An 18,629-nucleotide genomic window follows, 5' to 3' on the forward strand; every position below is an offset into this window, starting at 1 on the left:
ACATTTTGAACACTTATTGTAAATGATAGCAAAACTTTCATGTAAAACAATAAACCATTTTCTAATGTTTTTTGTACCTTATTGCAATCCACCAACCCAACAAAACACAATTATTTATTTTAAAAAATTGGTAAATATTGATTTAGCCATAAAATTCTTTTTTGCCTCTTTTTTGAAAAACTCAAAATTTAATTAGCCAATAAGAAATAATGTATTTAAGTCATGCCTTGCTGGAATCGGTATAAAACGTAGAAGTTTTTAAGCTACAGGGTCACTCTTATGTCTTACATTTTTGAGAAAAAAATCATCAGGCATCACAGTTAAGGGTACTTATTTTTAAAGTTGTAAAAAGTCCAAAAATATTTTTTTTAGCTCTTTCAAAAAGTAATATTTAAAAAAATATTTTTATTAGAAAGGTACATCACTTCTAGGTAAAAACAAATAAAAAAACGCATTGTTTAATCCACTGTATAATTTTTTTATAAGCTTTTATTTGACAGTGTGCTTGAATTTAAAAAATACATAAAAATGGCTATAACTTTTTAACTATTCACAATTGCATAACAACATAGGGGGTGATTTGGATTGAACATGACTCCCTCTATCCTCTGTTGATTGAGTTTGATCCATCACTTTTGGGACACCCTGTATATTATTTCTGCATTTTCTCTATTAATATTTATTTCTTGTTTGTTGCTAACATTGTTTATTTTAATTGCCAGGGTTATCTAAACAACAAAAATAACATTATTTTACTAGTAAATGATTGGAGGCCTAAGATCTTGCTTTTGAGTGAGACTTACGTAACGCCGGTTATTGAACGATGTAAGTTGATTATTGATGGGTACAATTTGGAGCAAGGCACTAGTAACAACAGTAGAACAGGTGGGGTCTTGGCCCTTATTAGAAACGATATTAGATATAAGGTGGGGTCTGTATTGTCTATTGATGATTATGTCTAGTTGTTGTTTTTTGAGCTATCTATGGGTGGAGGTAAATATGTGTGCTTTGTTTTGTACCATTCGCCTCAGAAACAAGATGCCAAATTTATGGAGCTTTTTGGGGAATATTTAAAGCAAGTTAGTGGATTTAATGGCACCAACATTATTCTTGGGGATTTTAATTTTGGTTTATTAAAAAACAGTTTTTATAGTAACAAATTATTAAGTATCATTTATACCAATGGGTTTAGTCAAATAATTAAGACTCCAACTAGAATAGTCCAAAGAAGTCAGACTCTGATTAATTATTTAATTTCAAATCACAAATCTCTTTCGCATAAAGTCCATCAAACTCCTAAAATTAGTGACCATTCTATAATATCAATTTCTATGGATCAAGCGAAGGAATAGCCAATGGATATAGTAAGATATACTAGGTCTTTTAAAACCTATAAATGCAATAAACTTCAGGAAGAACTGCTTACATGCAGTTGGAATAGAAATAGTTCAGATGTTGACTTACTAGCTAATACTTTTGTCACAAATATTAGAACAATTCTTGGCAGTATGTGTCCAAGGATCAAAATTATGCAAAAACAGAAATATGTCGATAAGGAATGGATAACTCAAGATATAAGGGAGCAAATGCAGGAAAGGGATCGATTATATAAAAGGACTGCCATAGAAAATAACGACGACATTTGGAATGAATATAAGGCTATAAGAAATAACATAGTAAGCAAGAGAAGAGTAGAAAAGGATAGATTTTTTGCGAATATCATATATCTAAATAAAAATAATCAAAAAGAACTCTGAAGATGCTTTTGCAAGGAAAAAACCGAAACATGCCTAATGAAATAAAGTTTAAAAATGAAATCATTACACAGGAGGATGATATTGCACATAGATTTAATAATTGTTTCATGAATAGTATTGATCTTATTCATGCAGATATTCCACCAGCAGCAAATGGTCAAACATATTTCATTGAACCACCTACAGTCCAGAAGACCTTGACACAATTTAATAAAGTTTCGATGACTAAAATGAAGGAAATACTTAAAAATCTAAAAAACGTTGGTGGTGGGGAGAGTGGCATCTCTAAGCAGGTTCTTTGTGATGTTGCTTATGTTGTGGGTGATCGTCTTTTGGATATTATCAATACATCCTTAAGTACTGGGGTTTTTCCGCAAGCCTGGAAACTTTCTACTGTTGTTCCTGTTCCAAAAGTGCAAAACACTAAATTGTGTAATGAATTTCGGCCCATTAACACCGTACTTATTTATGAAAAGCTCCTTGAAGTATGTGTTAAGGAACAGCTTCTCGAACATTGTAATATAAATAAAATAGTTGTACCTAACCAAACGGGGTTCCGTGAGAATCATTCATGCGAGTTTATTATTATTAATATAGTTGATAATTTTCTCAGGGCCCTTGACTCTGATAATCTAGTACTTCCTGTGTTTTTAGATTTTAAGAGAGCATTTGAAACAGTGAGTAGAGAAATGTTAATTAGGAAATAAGAACGGTTAGGCCTTAAACATAATGTATTGAAGTGGTTTCAATCTTACCTAAGTAGTAGAGTTCAGCGAGTCATGTACAAAAATAGTTCATCTGAAAGTGTTAATGTAAAGCGTGGTGTGCCGCAGGGAACGGTCAACGATATGGTGGAGGTAGTGCGGGGGTGTAATGTGGTGTTGTTTGCGGACGATACAATGTTATAAGTGGTGGGTAAAGACATTCATCAACTGCAACAGGTCGTGAACGTTGAACTCAATAACTTATTTATCTGGCTTTATAGAAATAAACTAAGTTTAAATGCAAGTAAATCCAAGTTTTGTTTATTTGGCAAGAGATCTAGATTAAGTTCTATAGACATGGGCAATATACAGATTTCTGTGAATGGGGAAAGTATTTTGTATGCCAAAGAAATTAAATATTTGGGAACCTAGTTATGGGTGATCGTCATATCAAATACAAGAGACATTTAACTAAAACCTAGAGTATCTAATTCTTTGTGAAAAATTTACCAAACGTTCTCAAACGTTTTTAGTTTTTGGATTATGACCCTCTAACTTTTTTATTAGTAAAAACTGAAAAACAAAATTGCGTATATATAATCTTTATTAGTTTACTCTCATAGGCACATAACATAATACATCTAAGACATTAATATTTATATACATAAGAGCATGTGAATCATCATACATGATTAATATTATTTTTCCCACTTTATCCATCTCTGCACACAAGTCCTGGTCCTTATGTCACATTTAAGCCGTTTACCACAGGTAGGCAATCTAGTAATACCGTCTTCGTAACACGGATCACCTAACTCTAAAAACAAAACAAAAATTAAAAAAAAAACAATATTCCTCCCTTAAAATACTTACGTGGGGTAACACATTCATTACAACATCCACAATAGCCCCGTCTGCCGACCAAAGTAGTACCACGAGGGCACGGGAATACATTTAAACACAGGGTGGCAGCACAGGGCCATATTTCGCAATTGTTATCATCGTCGGGAATCAAAGTGGTATCATCAGGAATTAAAGTGGTGTCATTAGGAATGAAAGTGGTGTCATCAGGAATCAAAGTGGTATCATCAAGAATCAATGTGGTGTCATCAGGAATTAAAGTGGTATCGTCTGCAAACGTGGTTTGCAACAGAGAAGTTATGGTAAGACCTATAATTATAATGTGGTTCATGGTCGGGCTGATACTGATTGTAACGTGGAACTTGGTTGCGTTATTTATATATTTGTAGTGTGTTTCACGGAGATTAGCTTCTCGTTATTTTTTTTAAATAATAATAATTATGTCTGATTTATATTTAATAAGGAATTTTTAATGCTAAGTAAATATTCAATTTGAATAAAAATATCTGTTTTTTATCCAAGGCTTATGTTTCTTTAAATTAATATTTTATGAGGGATTATCAAATAGCAAAATATGTCTGGAAAAAATGATTTTGGCTGCCTCGAAAAGCTGAAGGGGTCAAGGCAGATTTGCAAGCAAAATTCCTATTATTATTGTTGAAGTAATATTTGACGTCCATTTGATGGTTTATATTCGATCGATTGGTTATAAGGAAAGGTGTCTCAGAGCCTGAAATTTAGCAAAAAATATAAATGACCGTCAAGTGTCTTAGAGAAATAAAAAAATACTCGATTTAATTCTGGTAATTTTATGTAAAAATCTAAACGTATGAATACCGGTTTTCAGGCAAAATTCCCACTATAATTATTAAATTAATGCTCTACATCCACTTGATGCTGTATATTCGACCGATTAATGCAGTTTGTTATAAGAAAAAAGAAGTTTCTCACAGTCTTCAATTTACCAACAAAATATAAATTGCCTTCAACTGCTTGGAAAAAAGAAAATTTCACTTCGACTACCTACCATACAAAATTATTCTATTATATTCTGGCAACTTTACGTAAACCCCTAAAGGAATCAAAACAGGTTCGATGCCAATCTGAATTTCCATGCTCATGTAATGAGAAAATTTACAAAAAAACTTGGATTTATCACAAGAGTTGGAAAAAATTTGTCAATGTGCATCAAATTAAAACTTTACAACGACATTGCTCTTCCTCATTTACAGTTCTGTTCAACATTATTGTTTAACTTGCCACAGTATAGAATTGACCGACTGGAAAGAATTCAAAATGGGGCTATGAGACTGATTCTAAATTGTAATCGTTACACGCCTGTTGTCTCTATGTTGGGTGTCCTAGATATGTTGTCTGTACATCAAAGAATTTTGTATAACGTTTATTTGTTTATTTTTAAATTAAAACATCAGATGCTCCCCGATTATATTTGTAATAAATTAAGAGTTTTTGGAGATATACATAACTGTAATACGAGAAATCGTATAGACTTCGACAGACATACTAGTCGACAGATGTAACACAACCCAAATGCATAATTCAGTTCTATACAAAAGTTTAATTCTATTTAACAACTTGCCTGCTAACATCAAAAATTGTATTACTTTGAATTAATTCAGAGGGCTCTTGAGAATATTTATCATGAATAAGTAATATTGTGTTTGTTATTTTATTATGTTATTTTAATTATGTAGTTTATTAAGTTTTACTATAGTATGCATTGTTTCCGCTCCAATCATCATCTTGATTGTGGGTTTATCTGTTGACTGGGTATTTTTGGGCCAACCGGGATACTGACTCGATCAACCTGAGTCGACATTATTTTTATTATTATAAGGCAAACAACAATTAACTGTGCTTTTAATAAGTGGGGCAAGGAAATAATGTTTAGGTTAAGACTAGTTTTAATTTATGGTCTACCTCTGACAGGATATTTCTGGAACCGGGATGCTGTTTCTGGATTACCGAGACCATCCATGGACAAACCGGAGTGTCCTGTTACAGCTATGGCCAACTTATACTTTTAGTTTATTTTTCATTTATGTTTTTATTGAATGTAGCTTTTTGCTAATTAAAGATATTATTTATTTATTTCTTCTACAACATCGAAAATCACTTTTTTAAAACATATTTCCTAAGTATAGTTAGTATGTAACTGACAATAGCATTTACTATAGTACTCCTTCATTTTAAAAGCAAAATATTTTTGTACGAGTTATTTGGTCAAAATGAAAGTATCAACTATTTAATGGATATATTGATATAATGCTTTCCGACACTGTAGTAATAAATAACAACCCATCATAATAACAATAAAAATTCCATTGCTAATAAAATACAGTGTACACGAATTTTAGTTTAAATTTAAAAATCCATTTCGTATACAATTAATTCTGGATTGTGAGGAAATTTCGTATGAATAAATTAATTCTTTATTCTGGATATTTAATCAAAATATGTAGGAAAGTCAAGTAAAATGCGATAATTTTATTACTGCATATTGTGTTCTTTTAGCTAAGAGTACAGACTTTAGATCTTTACTTTGAAACTCTTTTGAGATACTGTAATATTACATGAATATTTTTTTTTAATTGACTTTGAGTATCTTTTTCAGATTAAGATTCGAAAAAATATTTATTTTTTTACTTTCATTATATAGGGTATAACAAAATTGAGAAATTGTATTAAAACATATCTATAATAGAATAAATTTACTAAGTTCTTCCATTCATCATACTAAAATTTAATAAAAATATATATTTTAAAAGTTTGGCGTCCTTTAGATTTTAACAGCGTAGGAAGAAGCAGAAATTTTATGTTTTATCTAGAATTTGAAAAACTTCTTTAATTTTCATACTTTCTAAAAATGTTCAATAACTTCTTTTTTACATGTAGCATTACTGATTTTTTGTTTAAAGCCTCTCAGTTGCAATTTCCTTTCAATTGATATAACAACAATAAAATATATCGTTGTTTTGTATTTTTCTTTAAGTTGTTCTCCAGGCAGACTTCCAAGTTTTCTGGTCAACTTGATCTGTGTGTTAAACTCGGATATATTACTGATTTTACACCATTGGCTTCACATCATTTTTTGTATTAGTTGAATTTCCAGATTTTAATTCTTACCTTAATTTAAATAACGACACAGTTTTAGCACCAACCAAAATTCCTTATTTTAGTCTTGACACGTGTTTGGCTAACGATTTTCGGGAAAAGATTAAAACTCTTAATGTTTACTTAATCTTCTTCCGAACATCGTTAGAGAAACACGTGTCTAGAGTAAAATAAAGAGCTTTGGTTAGTGGTATGACTGTCTCGTAATTTAAATATCACACCATAGGACTTTTTTCTTTATGTTCCATAACATTATTTCTTTGCAAAAAATCTTTATAACAACTTTCTGGACTTGCAATGGGTGGACCATCAGGTTTAAAAACAAATCTATTTAAGTTTAGTAAAGCGGTGATTGGTTTAATTTGATTATGTCATAAATAATTAGTGAAAGGAAAATAAAATGAAGAAAAAACGAATAAAACTGAAAGCAACTAGCTTTCAAATCTCTATGAGAACGTTTCTAGGTAAATGCAAATAATTTATGTAGAAATTATGAGATATTAAAATCAAATATTTTTTTGGCTACCATAACATCTAAAAAAAAAGTAGAACTTCAATGCCCAAATGACACATCAGTTTTATGTCGTCTTTTGAGTAGAAATAATATTATTGCTATGCTAGTGTTGGCTTTAAAACTTACCTTATAAACACAGACATTAAAACAACTATTAAACGTTATTGCAAAGTTTGCTTCGTAATAAAAACAAAATAAACAGAAAATTTGGAGACATTAACGTTCTTTTATGGGTCGTCTTTTAGAATCGTCACACAAAACTAGAAGGAATGCATTTCATCGGATTTTAGACAGATTTTTATTCAATTAACAATTATTGAACCTAATTTAATGTTCAATAATTTTTCTTTAAATATAAATGTTTATAATAGTTATTTTTAAAAATACACGAGAAGTTTATCATCCTTCTTACAAAACGTATTTCCGCAATATCATAAAGTAAATATTTATTTTACAACAAAAATATTCAAACCAGTCATCACGTTTCTGGAATATTACTTTCCTCAACAATCAGCAATATGAAAGTGTTTTCCTTGCAAATTCACTCGAGCAGAATCTTCTCGTGTATTTAAGTAGACACCTGACTTTTAAAAAGGACTTATTCGAACTGATTTCTGCACTCTCGAAGCGAAGCTCGAGAGTGGAGAATTTGAAAATCGCAAGACGGGAAACATTCTTAGAGGAATTCTTCATTGAAGTGCGAATGAACAGGCATTTGGGTCGATATTTTTGTTTGCTCTTTAATTAATTTATTATGTTTTTATTGCAAATGAGTTTTTTGTGAGAATAATCTATAGGCATCTAATAATCTTAAGGCAATTAAAACTAATTTTTTAATCACATCCTCGTAGATACTTAATAAGATAATACACTCGCCGGCAGAAAATTCCGCCACCCCGAAATATTGGCCAAGTTTGATGTTTTATAATTTTTTTATTGTTTATCAGATTCTCACGATTTTGCCATGAATTTTTAGATACATTTGTTGTGAATTTTTTAAATCATTTTGTAAAGTAGCATTTTTTGATTATGCTATATTATACAGGAGTAAAACAAACTGTTGTTTTTTCTCGTAATTTCAAAAGACCCTGTAGGAAAATTAAGGTGGATAATTCTGTTTACATACTGTTCCTTAAAATCTTTGATGTATTCTAAACATTTTGATTTTTGATTCATTCCATTATCTCATTTCTGCTGCGAGCTGAAAATTTCTTATTAAAACGCTGATTTGAAGCGTATTTTTATTAGGAGAAACAAACACTAGGTATATCATAAAGTTAATTTAAAAAAAAAACAATTTTAATAGCGTGTATTTCCTTCTCTCGCAGCAATAACAGCTTGCAGTCTTCGCGGCATCGAATGAATAAGGTTCCTTATTCTTTCTTGAGGAATAGCCTCATATTCTTCGATCAGCGCTAGTCGTAAGTCTTGCAAGGTTTGTAATTGTACAGGACGACGACGAACGGCCCTTTTAAGTTGATCCCAAAGATGTTCTATTAGGTTAAGATCCGGGTTACATGCGGGCCATTCCAATGCTAGGAGTCCAACTTCATCCAGATATTCGCTCACTAAATGTGCAATGTGAGGTCTAGCATTATCATGCATTAATATAAATTGGTTCCCAATGAATGGAGCAAATGGGACAACAACTTCTTGAAGGATTTCCTCAATGTAACGGTGGACGGTTAGAGCTCTATTTTCAATAAATACAAGATTGGTGCGTGCTTCGGTAGAAATACCCGCCCAAATCATGACTGAACCGCCACGATATGAGATTTATTCTGAAATGGTGCAGTCAGCATATTTTTCATTTCTACCTCTGTATACCCGCTCACGACCATCCGGCGTCCTTAAACAAACCATGTATTCATCTGTGAATAGTACGTTTGCCCACTGTTCTAGAGTCCACTCAAAATGCGATTTTGCAAACCTCAGTCGGTATTGTCGATGCCGAGGAAGTAGTTGTGGACATCTTGCTGGCCTTCGTGAATAAAGTCTAGCTTCTGCTAATCTTCTACGTATCGTTCTTTTACTTACACTTACTCCATGAAATATTCGCAAGTCATTTTTTAGACACACAGCAGTAGATTTTCGATCTCTTAAAGAACTAATGGTGACAACGTGATCATCAGCTGCAGTGGTCATTCTCCTTCTGCCAGAGCCTTGTCGCCTAGTAAAAATTCCCGTCTGTAAATACCTATTCCAGGCATCTCGAACTGTAGACCGCAGAAATCTTAGAGTACGGGCGACATAACTTTTGCTACGGCCATCCTCTATTAACGCGACAATTCTACCCACGTCTGCTGGAGTTAATACCATATTGACACACAACAAATTATAATAGTGACACTGTCAAACTTTATGTCACATTAATTGCGTCCTTAGCCAACGTCGATAATTTTTAACCGAAAACTTGACATTAATTAGCTAAAAATAAGCTTCAAACAAGCGTTTTAATAAAAAATTTGCAACTCGCAGCAGAAATGAGATAATGGAATGAATCAAAAATAAAAATGTTTAGAATACATCAAAGATTACAAGGAACAGTATGTAAACAGAATTATCCACCTAAATTTTCCTACAGGGTCTTTTGAAATTACGAGAAAAAATAGTTTGTTTTACTCCTGTATAATACAGCCTAATCGAAAAATGCTACTTTACAAAATAATTTTAAAAAACACAACAAATGTATCTAAAAACTGATGGGAAAATCGTGAGAATCTGATAAAAAATAAAAAATTTATAAAACATCAAACTTGGCCAATATTTCAGGGTGGCGGAGTTTTGTGCCGGCGAGTATATATGTATGAATTTGCACGTGATATTTCATATGATCTGCATTAATTGCAATGTATATCTTCGTTTAATTCAAAAAATTCAAACTCGCGTCCCTACCACTTCGGTGTTTGGTTAATCGGATTTACGCTACACTGGAGCTAGGTGGGGATAAAGTGAGGAGAAATTGCAATAAACAGAAGTGTCGCGTTGCATTTGGCGAGAATTGTAATAAATGGTTCAGATGAGTTCAGATAAAAAAAAAATTTTTTAAAAATTTTAAGAAAAAAAGAAAATATAAATATATAAGGACAGACAATGCAGGCACCGGTTGACCACAAAATGTGAGGAAAGTGAGAAAAGTATTAATATTAGAACCGTATCAGGGCATAAGTTATTAATAGATATAAAATTTGTTTTTAAACTTAGACACAACATTTCTGTTCAAGGTATAATGCGAATAATTTTGACACATTCTTACAAATTATTCCACAATTGTGAAGCAACAAAGCTAAACTTATGTCGAAAAACTGCTTTACTATGTTGAGGAATTATAAAATTAAGACAAGTGTTATAATTATTTTGACAAATATTAAAGACCTTTTTTTAATAGGGCGGTTTGCCAGTCGTTAATATACGATAAATAAATATCTTCTCCTATTCGACATAGACAAAATTGAAAATTCATTTAAGTTTGTTGAAAATTCATTTGAATCTGAAAAGTCACAGATAATTGCCTTAAATCTGTGACTTTTATAGGAGTAGATAATTTGGGTAAAGGTTCAATAATAGTTTTTTTAAATTTCAGCAAAATTATCTAAAGTATAAAGGCATTAATGATTTTCAACAGCTGTTCTTATCTGCTCCCTTAATGGAGTATTAGTCAAATTGCTATAACTTGAAAAATATTTGTAGGTATTTCAGAATCTGTGTTATATACAGCTTTTTGGCAGTCGACCATAAGATTTTATCGGTCTTTACTGATAGTTCTTTTAAAATATGTTCCTTTTTATGTTATGGCTTTATTTGTAAAATTACTTAATAATATTTTTTAAATTTTATTTATTTATGTCATATATCCATATATATAAATATAATGCATAACATAGACATACGAAATTTTTAAATTATGCACCGAGATAATCAAATATCTGTATGTGCTCTTAATTATTTTTATAAAGAAAATTAAATAAAATATATGTTAACCATTATAAAAAAAAGAATAAAATATAAAAAAGAATACACATCATCCCACCCCTAACCCTAAATCACTTTCACAAAAATCAATGAAGATTTCTTTGAGTTTTGTGTTTTTTTACATAATTTTTTAAATGTTTTGAAACTAAAAACCTCTTAATATTGTTTGGAATTAAATGAAAAATTTTGGTGCAAGATAGTTAAAAGGTCTCTTGTTCAAGTTTGTTGTAATTTTTGTAGTAACTTATTCGTTTATTTAATTAATGAATAATTAAAACGAATATTTTTAATAACAAACATAGAAAATTTTTAATTTTTGTAAGCTGAACTGGAACAAATTTCTCAATTAAGAACATCCTTAATGTTTCAATAAAATAGGTCAAGTTTATTATTAATACTATTAGATAATTAGACCGAATCCCACAGTTTAAGCTGTTTAAACTGAAGACTATTAACATTATCATAATTTCTAAATTTTAAACACCTATATTTATTCATGTTAATGTTGATTTGTAAAATTGCATAAATAAGGCAGTGGTCAAAAAAGTAGCTAAATAAATTTATTCAATAGAGTTAATGGCTGTAGAAAGTTTATATAAAACTCCCCAATAATAATCACTCTATCATACAAAGGTACTAATAATTATAATATATTTTAAAAAAAGTGTGAAATAAATTCCACATCAGTCGAAGTTAATCGACATACAGAGAGGAAAAATGTTTTTTTTTTCCAATTGAGAATTTTTACCGATAAATTCGAAAGTATTAAAATGAATATTAGAATTAACTGACTGGCATTGAATATTGGCGTTACTATAAATACTTGCCAGTACCAACCTGTCTTACCTTTCTTAAATTTAATAATGTTAAGTATAAAAAGCTGTAACTTTTACGATATGAGAAGGTAAGAAGTTTCCTAAAAAATATTTTCATAGTAGGAGATATATTTTGAGGATAGAACCCACCTTAGTTTCAAAGCTTTTAAGGAGTTTCACACTAACAGAACGCTGCTATTGGATTAAGAGTCGTAGAATATATGTTGTATCATGTTCATATTCATAAAGTAATATTAAATTATATCTTTATGTCTCAGTCTACTATCAAATATTCTATAACGCTTGCAAAATGATGCCCATAACGAACATTTCCTTAAATAGGCCTGTATTTCCTGAGATAATAGCCAGGTTTCCTAGAGAAAATCAAGGCATATATTAAAAGCAATATTCTCTTATACACATACACAAACTAGGCTTAATTCCTTCAAAATGAGGTAAGTTTCACCGGAGTAAAATGAAGTTCCGAGGAAACCTCACCTTATTATTCATCCAAACGCGACGGACCCTGGTTTATGTAGTTAAGCCCGAATTATACGGTTAATCTACTTTTGTCGTGATTAATAATATTGTATGTCTTCGAATTTAGCTCCGTTTTAGCGGGCATATGCAAAGTTTTAAACTCGGTCGGGCCCTGAGCCGGGACTGTTTGTTACGCTACGCTGGCGGGATTACGAAACTTTTTACGAAAAAGTTCCGAATTTTCGTCCCGGTTAAATTTAAGCTTGTTCCGCAGGCGGATTATTATAGACTGTTTTTTAAACGGTTTTCCTGTGGCGTGTATATTTATGATATTTTTTTACTGTTTTTGTTTAATTTATGTGTTTAATGCACCTGGCGTAGCTTTAATAATTTTTTTTTTAAATGTACATATACAGGGTTACTGGTAATTCGATATATTTCTTTGTAAACGTAATAGGGGAGGAAGTAACAAGTAAATTGAACCAAACTATGCCTTATGCAACAAAAGTTTTAGTTTTTGAGATATTCATTTTTTCAATTTTTTTTGTTTTTCTACAAAAGAGGTAGACCTTAATGATATAAGAGTCAGTTTCCAGAAAAATTGCTGTAAATATTTTAAAACTTTTAAGTCAATTCAAATTGTAAGTTTTTTAATTTTGTTGTTTTAAATAAAATTTAAATAATAATTATTGTTGTTACATACACACCAGCAGTTTGATATCCTCAAAAATAAAGAAATCAAATGGAATCATCATAAAAGTACAGCTCCACTTTTTACAGTCTAACGAAAAGCTTAGATATTTCTGTTCCCCCCGAAAAAGTTGGCATTAGGGGAAAAAAAGAATTTGAACAGCTTGGTTTTTAATTGACCCTTATCTACTTTTTTCCTTAAAAGTTAACAAAATTGAACTGGGTCACTAAAACAACCCATAAAATTTAAATGATAGTTCATTATCAAAAGATATATTTTATAGACAAAAGAATATTTTTTTTAATTTCTTTTGATTGTAGTGGCATTAATTTTTTTAATAAAAATATGCAGTTCATTGTTGAATAACCTCACGCTCATTGACTGCATCAACCAACATATCGCCGTTTTCAAAGCAAAATATTGTTAATTCCAATAACTGTACATATTATTATGATTCTTGTTTGATTTTTTTTTTCCATTTTAACTTTATTTTATTAGTATTTTCTATTAAAAAAAAAATATTTTTTTTATAAATAATACAAGTACATCAAAATACCCAGCTAATTTTTTATTCAACGTGTTATTTTACAAATTGCATCGTTTATTTTCAAAAGAGCCCGACTCCGCAGGAAGACGTGCATTGGTACAATCGTATACAGATCGTGTTTTCGTTCGTTACTTATAGGAAACCGCATAGAGGCGAAATCTTGCAACGTCATGCGTGTACGGGTGCCTTCGACAGAGCACCGCCCCGGCCGGCCCGAGGACGGGATTAGTAAACATCTGACTTTCGTGAGAGCTGCGTCGTTTGGCGACAAAATGTCCCAAAATATTACGAGAAAATCCAGGCATTTTTAAATATTTATTCTAATGCGGGTTTTACAGATATGACAATGTGTAAAACCCGCATAGAATTGTAATCATAAGATGTTTAATATGCTGTGTTTTGCATAATGAAAATTAAAGCGTTATTCTAATAAAAAATAAAATATCAAGTCTGATAAAAATATAATAAAAAATCAGAAATAAAACTCAATAAACAAACTTAACAACATATAATTTTTTAATTAAAAGGCTCAAATAAACCGCCTTCTTTCGCTAAACAAAAACTTAACCTATCGTAAAAGCTATTTCGCACCTCCAAAAGAGTTTCCGGTAAAATGGAATTCGCACCTTCGACAATTTTATTTCGCAACTCCTCTAAATTTGTTGGCCTACTAAATTCATGCTTGCAAATGGTCTGCTTACGTTAACCCCACAGATAAAAGTCATTTGGAGACAAATCTGGAGATCTAGGAGGCCATTTAATGTCGCAAGTCCCACTAATAAGGCGGTTAGGAAAAGTATTTGTTAAAAATTCTTTTCCCTAGCCGCGTTATGAGCAGCACAGCCATCTTGCTGAAAATAAACCGATCCCAGGTCTACATGAGGTAGGATTTGAATGGCAGGAAGAACTTGGTTTTGCAGCAACTCAAGGTTCTTTTAGGCGTTTAAAGTGCCATCAATAAAAAATGGCCCTATAACATTGTCACCCAAAATACCTGCCCAAACATTCAATTTCTGAGGATACTGGGTACGAAACTGAAAACTTCTGTGCTCGTTTTCCTGAGACCAATAACGAACAATGGAAGGATTGTATTTGCCATGTAATGGTAAAGAAGATTCATCAGAAAACAAAATATTTTTTTAAAAATATTCGTTTCATTTGCCTTTTCCATCATGGTTTCACAAAACTCCATTCTTCGCCACTGATCTTCAGGAAATATTTCCTGAGTTTTTGAATACTTGAAACATTTGTACCCATATTTTTTCCAGATACGAGCAACAGTTTTATTGCTCATTCCCAGTTCCTCTCCAACACTTCTAGTGAACCGTGTCAAATCAAGTTCTAGGGTACTGCAAACCATTTCTTCCTGCCGTTCTATATCCTGGACCACTTCAACAGGTGGTTCTTGACGTTTTTTGTGGCATTTTTTACAATCTTGAAGACAAAAAGATGTCTCAAAATTTGTAACCACATTTAAAACCGTTTTTGCACAAGGAATCGGTCTATTCTCAAATGTCACTGAAAACAAATCTCTACATTGTACTGCCGAATTGCCTCCATAAAACCATTTAATTAGTTGAATTCTTTCGGAAGGGGTATAAACAGCCATAGTGAAAAAACATAAAAATAACGCTCAAAAATTATTAATGCAACGTGCAGTAACACAGCAAAGTGAGGTCTGCTGACTCCCGGTTCAAAAAATAACAACGAAAAAACGAAAAATTCCGCCGCCTGCAAGCCGGAACCAAGCGGTGTTGCCATTATTTTGGGTAATACGTAGCTCACGATAACACGATCTGTATAATATAGAGGCATAACCAATAAGTATTTTATTGGTTTAATCAGTTTGATAGTTGATCAGGCCAAACATGCCTTTGCTACAGGTATTTTTTAAGATATTTAATGTTCATTTTTGTCGAAGAATATTTCCTTGAATGCGAGGAGAAAAAAATTGAAAACCTATCTAAAGGTTTTAAAAATAATTTTAGGAATCATTATTTTTATAAAGATTTATGGTAATTAAAACTAATTATATAAATTAAAATAAATTATAATAACGTCTTAATGTAATAAGAGAAGAGATGTAGTGAATATGCATGCATTCTATTATTTTGTCGACATGCGGTTATTGTTTCTGTATTAACAAAATATAAACAATATTTATTTCGCCCATTAAAATAAAGTTTTATTAGCACAATTCCAGGTATTAATCTTTTTACAGCCAAGAGCAGCTTCCCTGTTCAATAATTGCCCACTCAGCTATCCGAACCGCCTTTGACTGATAATGACGTAAGCATGTCTTCGACATCCCCGTTCGGGTCCGAAACAATTAGATTTTCTGAAAACATTTAGCTCCCTGATTAATAGCGATCTTACGTCGGATATTGTTATGTTTCACTGATGGCTGTGTCTGACGCTTTATATAAAAGAGCCTCCGGTTTTTATGTCAATCTTCTTCGTTTAATTAAATGGGGTAAGGTTAGGATCAACCTTGATATAAAAACTAAGAAATATCCAGTGTGACCCAAATTGGGTACACGTGTATTGTGAATATCTTGGAAATTTCAAGAAATAGAATATTAGTTAAATAGGAAACCTTGTAAAGAATTTAATTGCAAATCCAATGCCTCTTTGCAAGTGATTTTATTTGTTTTTATTTTTTCTATATTTTCTATATATATAATATATATTTTCTATATATATAATGTTGGACAATTCATTAAAATATTTTACAGATTTTAAAAATATTTTGAAATAAAAACATCGCACTTTTTTGAAAATGCAACTTTCTGATTTTTTTTAAATATTTCAAAAACGAAAAAAAAATCGTTTTTATGGTAGCACTAAATTAGCAATTGAATAATCTACAACTTTTTGAATTAACTTTCTATTTCTCATAGTTTCCAAGATATCCAATTATGTATACTCAATTTGGGCAACACTGTAAATATTTTTAGTGAATATAATTAGTGTGGCTATTAAAATTATAATCTTCCAGGTCATTTCCTATGAACAAGTTTGTTTGAACTTTCCCTTTAAACCTAAATACTATGAAATAATTCCGACAGAGTAAAATGATGTTTTCTTAACAAACAAGAGCTTTTGTCTTGTTAGTAAGCAATACATTTTGCCTAACGCAACGTATGCCTAAAGAGCCAAAAGAGAACAAGAGAATCTACAATTATTATTCTAGAAGTTCGAGTATTTGTCATGTAAATATCGTGGCTCTCTTAAGTAACATAAAGACAAAAACTTCCGGTTGAGTAAGATAAATAGCTAGTGAATTTTCCCTTAATGTCAGTAATAATATGGCATGTTAATTAATCAGTTAAGTTGAAATAAAAATGATTGGGACAAGTAAAAATTTGCTTTAAATTTTCTTTAACAATTTTTAATTATATATGGTTAACTTCTATTTTTATTACTGTATTTCTGTTGGTCTATAGTTTTTTTCACTCTTGCGCTAATTGGTATATAATGTACTGGCATCTTATGCATGTTTGTGTTTTAAAAAAGTAAAATTATATATTTCTTTACTTATAACAATCATTCACTAATTTAATTAAGGATAATTAAAAAATAAATGATCTATATTACGTCGCTGCTATCCCTTCAGGCGGTAAATAACATCATAGAACTGTTGGAAACGTGTTACAAACCCGTATATTTCACTTAAAGGAATTATTCCGTTGGAATAGTCAGACAAGCCAAAGTTTAGGCAGGAATTTTGACTAATGGGAACCTCGCTATTTATGAGAGTTATTAATAACTTTGTAGCAAACGCGGTTTAGCTTTGCAATGTGTATATACATGTTTTAACGTAGTACACCCCGAGCACACATTAAAATCCGGTCCTGTATATCGGGAGGCTGCCGTAGCGTGGCATAACGCCTGTTTTGGCACAGCAACTGTTGACAATTTATAATATTATATTTGAGATAATGGTTTATTTATGTGTTAATAAATTTATTATAAATTCAGTTTTATATTAGAGAGCTTTGGAGATCATTAAAATGATTTTAGATACCGTGTGGTGCAAACAATAGCATATGAGATAATGACTAGGTTTAATGACTTTTTAAATTATTTGAAATCAATTTTATAAGCTCAATAAGTGAGATGTATTTTGCAAGTGCTCTGCCTTTTTAGATCCACTATAAGAAACATAAATAACATCTTATCTACATAATAAATTAACCTGAATTACACGTAAATCACAATCCAATAAAATCAAGTTTCAAAATGATTTGTAGATAATATAAAAAACTAAATGAGAAGCATCTTTAACAATAACTATAAATTAAGATAACTTTTTATTTTTTATTTTGCTTGGATTTGCATTAAATATAAGTATACAGCAACTAGAAATAACTATATCAATCCAAAAACTACTTATTCGTAAAATAAAGTATCCTAAAACATAGAAAACGGGCTCATACACTTCATGTCATAGTAGTCTACCTTGCCGACTTAATTTCACAAATAAAAAACGTTCGACCAGGTTAAAAGGATATAACATATACGAGAGAATATAATAAAAGAATATATAATAAGAGAATATAATAAAATATATTCTGTTGTTATTTGTATATAATTCTCACATATTACAACCAAATAACTATTCTAAAAATGTCACTATTTTGGGCTATAAGGATTCAAAATGATAATAAAAACTAAGAAGCATTGGCATTTTAATGGCAATCAAAAACCACTGTCGCAAAACATCAACTACATTTACAATCACACATATCATTTTCTGTAAGTCCCGCTTTTTTGAGAATATATTTAAGAGTACTCTATTCAGTTTTTTTTCAAAAAGGGGTACAATAATATAACAATTTCTGTAAAATTCTTAAAAATAGATAGAGGGTTTGGAATTAAGTTTAGGCACAGAATGTTAATTGAGTTAGAGGGACCACATTTTAAAACTAGTTTGGTTCATACAGGGTGTCTCAAAAAAGCGTGGTACATACTTTGAACGTTTTTTAAATGGAATTACCTACATTTTTTTTCTTTATGCGACGTTTTCTAGCTATTAACAATTTAAAGAAATTTTCACGAAAATCAATGTTTCACTTAAATATTAATATCTACCGCCGACGTTGTTTATGTTTTTGAGTTTATCTGGTTAGTTGTTAATCTAAAGTCCTTGG

General features: G+C 30.8%; 1 protein-coding gene and 1 long non-coding RNA gene across 8 annotated transcripts in view; one reads left to right on the top strand and one right to left on the bottom strand.

Annotated features, from left to right (window-relative positions):
• LOC126744524 (tyrosine-protein phosphatase Lar) overlaps positions 1-18,629 on the top strand; it is a 1,889,525-nt gene that overhangs the window by 1,592,027 nt on the left and 278,869 nt on the right. The gene's annotated exons all lie outside the window — the stretch shown is intronic.
• LOC126744641 (uncharacterized) lies at positions 3,048-4,034 on the bottom strand. Its single transcript, XR_007663261.1, has 2 exons — positions 3,335-4,034; positions 3,048-3,278 (listed from the first exon to the last, which is right to left on the bottom strand). It is a non-coding gene; the product is annotated as an uncharacterized LOC126744641 (long non-coding RNA).

The sequence above is a fragment of the Anthonomus grandis genome, chromosome 1 (assembly GCF_022605725.1).
Source record: "Anthonomus grandis grandis chromosome 1, icAntGran1.3, whole genome shotgun sequence".
NCBI lineage: Eukaryota > Metazoa > Arthropoda > Insecta > Coleoptera > Curculionidae > Anthonomus > Anthonomus grandis.